The sequence below is a fragment of the Streptopelia decaocto genome (assembly GCF_964273445.1).
Source record: "Streptopelia decaocto genome assembly, chromosome: 1".
NCBI lineage: Eukaryota > Metazoa > Chordata > Aves > Columbiformes > Columbidae > Streptopelia > Streptopelia decaocto.
This window is the reverse complement of record NC_138663.1, coordinates 52036137-52044294: the sequence shown is the minus strand read 5'-3', so window position 1 is coordinate 52044294 and position 8158 is coordinate 52036137.

Below are 8158 nucleotides of genomic sequence, written 5' to 3'. Positions count from 1 at the left end.
TATACAAAAGAATCAGGTTATCAATTACTGTATGTTACTGATGCAAAGGGAAAAAAGACATGGATGATCAATATTTTGCTCTGCTTGATACAAGAAAGTCATCCTCACCTGCTCATCTGAAATGCTGTAACTATTTTAGACATGTAGACAAACTGAGGAGTGTTCAAAACAGGGCAAGAAAAATAAAAGGATTATAAAACATGAAAGCAGGTTGAAAGAGCTGGTCTTGAAACTAGAAGCCTGTGAGAAGATATAAGGGTTGTCTCCAAATAAGTGGAAAGTTGTTCCATTGAAGACTGCGATCATACATTCTGTATGTCTGCTAGCATGGTGGACGATGATGAGCTCAGCTTGCCATAAAGAAGTTGTAGGTAGGATATGAGGGAAAGCCTATATGCTGTGGAGAAGAGGAGCAGAACACAGAGGGAAATCCTGGAGCCAGTGTCGGTGGATGTTCTGCAAAGCAGCCTAACAAGCCACGTCTCCGTTCCAGGCGCACTCAGTTGTCTTTGTGGTGAAGGGATGGGATGACTTCCAAAGGTCTTGGCTGTTAACATATTTCCATGCTCAAGACTTCTGTTCCCCAAGGCTCTGGACTGTAGCATTGTGTGTAGCAGGGAGCAAAAGAGGAAATCTAGCGTACCACAATATGTAAACTCCATCAACAGTCCTGTATTCTGTAGAGAGTTACATCCACAGTTCCCAGGAGGGACACTGAGACACTTTAATCAATTCTTGTCTTTCCTGTCCTACCCTAATTCTCAGGAAATGTCTGCGATGGGAAGGAAAAATATATATTTAATATTAAAATACATTTTTAAACACCTTCCACTTCAGCAAATTAAATAAAATGAGTGAAGATTAACATTAAATGAGGTTAGTTTTGAATGAAGAAAAATATGTTTGAATTGTCTGAGTTCCAGTAATTGCATCCTTAACAGAGGGATTCAGTCATTATATACACACTTCAGAGCTCTGTGTTTCTATCTTAGTAGATTTTTCCATAGCAAAACAATCTAATGTTCTGTCAAAAAACCCCAGCCAAACCAAAACAACAAAAACCCAGAACAACCCACCTACATTTCAGAACAATGGAATTGTTAGGAAAGTTGAAAATAAAACTAACAAAAATCAAGAGGGTCAGGTTTGCTGATGAATGTTTAGGCATGCCAGGCAAACCAGAAGGCATGAACCATTGCATTCTTATTTTGAAAACATTCGTAGAAAGTCTTTTTGGAACCTGCCAAATGTTTATGCTATGCTGTATTCATAAAATAAGGCAAAGAGCACAAATAACTAGAAAATGACAAGCCCAAATAGGTCCTCTTACTATTTTTCCAAAGACCTTAAAACTTTTCAGACACTCATCTCTGTAAAACATGGAGAGAGTGCAGCATGGAAGTTTATAATTAGGACAAAGAAGTCACCAGCAAAACATAATACACAAGAATTAGAAAAACAGAGGAAGAAAACAAATATTAATTTATTCAACTGAATAGAAACGAAGTACAGTATTATGAAAATGGCTTACTTTGACTTTTCTTTAGTGATTTGAGAAAGCGTTCTCAAATAATTTCTATACTATTTTTCTTGTAAGTCTGTCTAGATGGTGGAGTATAATTTAGAAATAAGTCAAGACTGTTTTAAAATTTTTATTTTTTTTCCTCTTTAATGCTGTATTAACTTTAAATTGCAATACTTTTTTTTTTTTTTTAAGTGATTATGCTGCTAGTTTTAGAGAAAAAGAAGTAAAGTTTTAAGGCTTGAGTTTTGATAGTTCTGTGAATGAGTAGCAGCAATATCAAAGCAGCAGGTCATCAGATCCTTAGAAACACTTCAAGAATTCCAAATGGCAACAACAGTATCTCGAAAGTTTTTATTCCTTTTAAATGCAAATAAATGAAAATCTAATACAGATGTATGATTTGTTGACATATCTCATTTCAAAGTTAGGATTTATGCTGTTTTTAAATGAAAATCTTAAATAATGCCTGGTCTTTGTGGTAACTTATTTTTTTCATGAGGAGAATGCTGGTTGTAATTGTATTGATTTGGTATACATAACACTAGTGTAAAGTATGTGACAGTTTTCTATCTAAAAATAGGAAAGGAAGAGTCCCAAGCAGAAAAAGAGATTACTTTTTGTAGATGGGCAGGCTTTGTATTTCTTATATTTGGATTAAATGAAATCTTGCCGATACTAGCCAAAACCAAGCCTGATTGCATAAATATTATCCTGGCCATATCACTTCATCGGGGTTTTTTTAGGAATAATAAATGTGTCAAAGATAGTCTATAAAAATGTCATGGAGAAGGAAAAACAGCAGCAGATTATTTAATGTGACTGAAATAATTGCCATGATTGGCTATAAAGCTGTCTTAATATAACATGCAATTTGGCAGTTAAGCATTTCCATGACAAACAGGAATCAAACTGCATCAGCCTAGAGATGCTAAAATCATAGACTGCAACAAAAAGTAATTTCTACAAAGAGTTTTTTGAAGTTTGTCTTTCTATTTGAAAACATGTTTCATTAAAAAAAATAAATCTATTTCTGATTGTGCTAATTTTTATTGTGGTTGGACAGATTTTTGTGGTACGTGCTGAAGGGTGACTAAATGAGTGGTTAATCTCTTTGCTCTTAGGGAGTCAGATGTGCTGCCTCTCATTGCCTCTTGTTCATGTCTGCACAAGATTCACTAAGTTCTCTCTCAGTCCAACTCAATATATTCAATTATCTGTTCTCTTAATTACTGACTTCTTGAGCTTTAGCTGCCTGAGTTGTGAGAAAAATTTCTCTTCCTTGCTCTTTTCCACTTTCTTCTGTTCTTCCATCAGAACCAGTAGGGATAAGCGTATCTCTTGTTTCTCACACCATTATCAACACTAGGGAAGCTATCAAAGTCTCTGCTACTGCAAAGAATTCTGGTTGATACAAAACAGGCTTAGTATTAGTAAGCAAGAGGATAATATTGCAGGAAGAAATTGTCTTTTGTTGTCATTCCTCTTTTAAAGTACTGCACTGAAATAAGACTTTTATTTACTAGCGTTGTAATTCATGTTATAAAACCAACAGAAAATGCACACTGTAAAATTTACAGCTGTTTTGTTTGTCAAACAGAAAAGTATTTCTTAAGCAATCGAAAAACAATTCAGTACATTCAAGTCCTTAAATAATTTTGGCAGTGTGGCTTTTCATGTTGCATGTTTGAGCAGTGGCTGAGCACCAGGTGGCCAGTGGTGCATTTAGCTGTGGTTCATGGTCTTGGACAGCACTTCTGTTCCGTTAGAGAGAGGAGAAAGGCTGGTGCCACAAAACCTTTCAACGCCTTTTTTTAACATTTTATGCAAAGCCACAGTCTGAAGTTCAAAACTTCTGTTAAATGTCCAGAAAGAAATTCAGCAAGGCTTATTCTGTAAGGCCAGACCTTGGGCAGGCCAGTGGAATTCCCCTCAGATGATGATAAAGCAAGTGATAATGCTCCAAGGTGCACTTAATGCATTTCAGGTCTTAATAGCAATTTAATGCTTGAGACCAGGTTAAAGTGAATCCAAAGTAAGATTTCTTAAAAAAAATGTGTATTTTGGCCTTTAAGGCTCTCAGTGCCAACTTTTTCCTTCTATATATCCGTTTCCATTGTGCCCCATGTGCTAGTTTAAATACACAATCTATTACCCAAGAGAGGTTGTCCTAGAAACTATTGTAAAAATTCATCACTGTTTGGGATATTTATATGTATAGCTCTGCACACATCTTGTGACTGGTTGCCTGTACAATTAAAACACTTGTGATTATAGGTTATGTTTATTATTTATCATGTGACTTAGAAATATGCATTTAATATCTGTTAGAACTTCCCGATTCCTAGATGAGAAATAGAGAAGAGTTTTGGAGTGAAGCTTCATGTAGAAGTTTTCCTGGGCTGTGCAAAAAGAAGGCTGTGCTCTTGTGACACCATAGTATGACTATTTTTCCTTTCCTGTTATTTAATACAGCTGGTTCTGAAGAAAGCGATGGATCTGCCGTCTAGCTTCTGATTGAATCTTCTTGACTTAGATTTTTTGTTGTTTGCATTAAAGGCAAGCAGAAGCAAAAGCCAGTTAAAATGACAACTGAGAAGTCATTTGTCATTACAAGTATCCCCAAGTTTGGCTGCATTATTGTGATTAATGTGGAAGGAGGAGGAAAGGTGTGTATCAGAAAGTGCCATTTATCTAAGCCCAGCATGAAGATAGAAAGACAAGCATCCAGAGAGGTGTCTTACTTTTCAGTAGGAACTTACTCAAATAGTCTTGTTATCAGTGGCCCACAGTAACTGGGGGAACTCGTGAAGAAACTCATGATGTGGAAACCTGTAGACAGAGAATACAGTGATTGTCATGCTGCTGCACAGAAGCAACGGTTAATAGATCAGACATTACCAATTGACCTGAAAATACTTCCAAGGGAGATAACTGTCAAGACTGCATTTAATAGAGGAAGAGGCTAAAGCACAGAGTTTAAATTACTTGCTAGCAGCTCAGGGATAAACATTGGTCTCTTAAGTCCTATTAATTGTCTGTTTGTTATACTACTGATAGTGCCATGTCTTCTGGAGTTCTCCAAAGGCTTACCACAGTGTAGGAATCCAGGACAAAGTTATTAGATATAAAACTGGTAATAAAATCCCCTTTTCAGGAGTGCACCTCACACAGCTCTTTTCATAACCACTTCCAACAAAGGTAAGGGGCCCTGGGGATAAAAATCTTTTTGCAATCTCCCCATGCAATGCAGAAACTCCTTCAAAAGTCATTCATCTGGGTCTGGATGGAGGGGAAGTATCAAAAATTCAAAAGCATGGTAGATGCATTACATTCCTCTGTGGATAGCTGTTAGCTTGCTAGCAGTTTCATGACAGGAATTCAGCCCATGGATTCTATGGCCCTGGATTCATCTTGTGTGGCCATGTGCAGCAATCTTGAAGTGGCAATAGATGGAAGTAGTAGCCCCACTGTCAGCTTTTGTCCACAGCTAGAAAACTGGCATTCTGTTCTGAAAAGATCTTTTCACAGACATCTTAACTTTTTGGGGGGCAACCGTGAATAGATCACTGTGCAAATGCTGTACAAATTCAGCCTGTAAATTACCTCACAAATGGGCTGGTGGATGGGACCCTCCAAGTTGTGTTTTCCCATTGCTAATCTTTGGCTATGGCATCTCTGTGATACCCTTATCCATAAAGCAACGTGAGCCTTTCCAGATCTACTTAAAATGGGAGGTGACAGATTATATGACACATATGTCATTACTTAAACTGATTTTCTTTATGTTCATTAATGTGAGTTATTTTTGTGGGATCATTATAATGACTATATGGAATAAAGGCCTTTCCCTGCAGCCTCTAGGTGTATAAATATACAAAGCCTTATCGTTAATCAGAAAAGATGTGGTGAAAGTAGCACAATAGATCTTCTATCAGATGCAAATGATAGCCAAAACTTCCTTTCATTCTTCCAGCTTTCCATGGCATTGTTTCCTCAGATGTGTAATGCCAGCCTCTGCTGTGCAAGGGAGGATGAAGAATTCAGTAACCCAGGACAAGGGACAGAGTGGCCTCAGTCTCAAGGTGTTTTACTGAAGGATTAGTGAATAACACAAGGAACCTTTGAAAATAAGAAGAGGTAGGCAATGACATCAACAGATGGTGGATGAGAATATTGTATAGGTGATTTCATTCTGTTAACTTTTGTTCTTTTGCAAAATTGTGTGTCAAAAGGAAACAAGAGAAACTGAAGTGAATTTAAGAAGAGCTGAAGATATAGCATGCACTGTGAAGCTTTTTGTCTAGTAGTCAGTAGAGAGATAAACTTTACATTTCAAAGACAGCAGAATGAGAGGCCAGATTAACCGTGGAAGAAGTGAAAAAGATTTTTTTGGAGCCTTCAATAATGCAGGATCAGAAGAGTTTGCTGTGGTAGCATATTTAACATACTTTAGAAGCCAATTGCAGGATACTTTGTGGCACTACTGAGATCAGAGAAGACTTCAGGAATCCTAGAGGAGAGCAGAAATAGAAAAAAAAAGCTTAAAGAAATCTCAAAATCCTTGTAGGTGAGTGAGAGACAGAATTAAATATGAAATATGAACTACTGATGTGAATATGTAGATTTTAGTTTTGTGGCAAATTGGATATTCTGATTTTGCATTTTTTAGCAAAAAAGTTATTTAGCTCTGGGAAGACACAATTAGATAAAATGTTGTGAAGATTAATCATAAATTCAGCATGGGGAGAAACAGTGAACATATTTTATCAAAATAAATAACTAGCTAAGTGAAATCTGTGTTTTCCTGAGTAAAAACAACTGAAGCAAACAAATTATGGGATTGTGCGTCTAATTCAAACATGAATATGACAGTATTTGATTTCATTGTGGCAGTTGTCCACTGTCAATAGGAGTCACCATGACAAACCAGTTGAATTTTCTGAAAATCAAAAGGTGAAATAGAACATCCTGCTAATAAATGGATCGGTAAGATGTGAAAGATTCAGGTGAGGGGCAACCATCTCAGTTTTAGGGTGTGCTTTGTTAAAATGCTTAGTTACAGTGTGGCTTATTTAGCAAGATGTTAGGTACGGAGATACTTTACTGTTAGGAATAAAGGTATCCTATTAAAAAATGAGGCACATCATCAGAGGAATGTCTGTTATCATAGGCTTGGACAATATGTTCTAGCCAGAGGCTTACATTGGTATTCAGGCACTTGTTTTATGTTTTTCCTGTTTTTACAGTGCTCTCCCCTTGAAACTCATTAAACCTTTTTTCTCAGGCATGAATAATCTAAGGGGTAAACAGAATATTGTTATAAATACACAAGTGTCCATTACAAGAAGCAGTGAATTTAAAGATGATTAAAAAGCAACAACAAAGCACAAATACCCTCTCAAGCACGTACAGCTATAACATAACCAGTATGTGTTTTTCTTGTAAAGGATTCATTAGAACATAAGTCTTAGAATTGAGTGAAATAAATAGCTCAGCCTGATTAATGAGCTACCATTAATCATCCCTAGATCACAAGTTCAAAAACAAAAATGAGAATTTGTTATTGCTTTGTGCTTTATTTAATCATGAGACACATGCAAAACAGGTGTGAAAATGCTGTACTGTGTATAAACGAGGATACCTTCTAACATGACTGTATTGTATACTTTTTTACAAGGCTATTGAGAGTTCCAGTTCAACAGAGCATCTAAACATACATTCTTCTATTTAAGAGTTCTCAGGTTCAACTGACTGAAGTGCAACTATGTAAGAGCTATAGGGGTTTAAAATTTTTTGAAAAAGTTTGAGATGTCTGAATCCATGTTTAGGTACATGAGGCAATTAACTCCAAACCTGGAGTCTCAACTTTCTCTTTTTAAAGGCTGGGGGAGCACTGCAGGTGTGTCTCACACATGCGTGTCTTTTGTGAGAACGGCAGTAAGTGAGGAATGGCTTTGTCCCTTTTCCCTTTTGTGGATTTTGTATAAAACCCATAGAATAAAACCAGAAATCTCCTCCTCCAAGCTCAAGAGAGTTCTATCCCAAAGAATATCAAGGCACACAAAAATGCCAGAAGGCTGTTGTGGATTAAGAATGAACTCCTGACCAAACTCAAAACACAAAAGAGAAGCATACAGAGGGTGAAAGGAAGGGTGGGTAATGTGGGAGGAATAGAGAAACGTTGTCCGAGCATCCAGGGATGAAGCCCAAATGTAATTGAATCTGGATAGGGATGTCAAAGACAAGAAGAAGGGCTTCTGTAAGTACATAAGTGACAAAAGGAAGACTAGGGAAAATGTGGGCTCAGTGCTCAATGAGAACGGAGACCTGCTTACACAGGGCAAATGCTTCCTTTATCTCAGTCTTTACTAGCAAGACCATCCTTCAGGAATCCAGGGTCCCAGACACCACAGGAAAAGTCTGGAGCAAGGAGGATGTACCCTTGGTGGAAGAAGATCAGGCCAGAGAATACTTAAGCAAACTGGATATACTTAATTCCATGGGCTCTGATGGATTGCACCCACAAGTGCTGAGGGAACTCACTGATGTCATTGTGAGGCCACTCTCTATAATCTTTGATCAGTCATGGCAACTGGGAGAAGTGCCCAAAAACCGGAGGAAAGCAAATGTCAC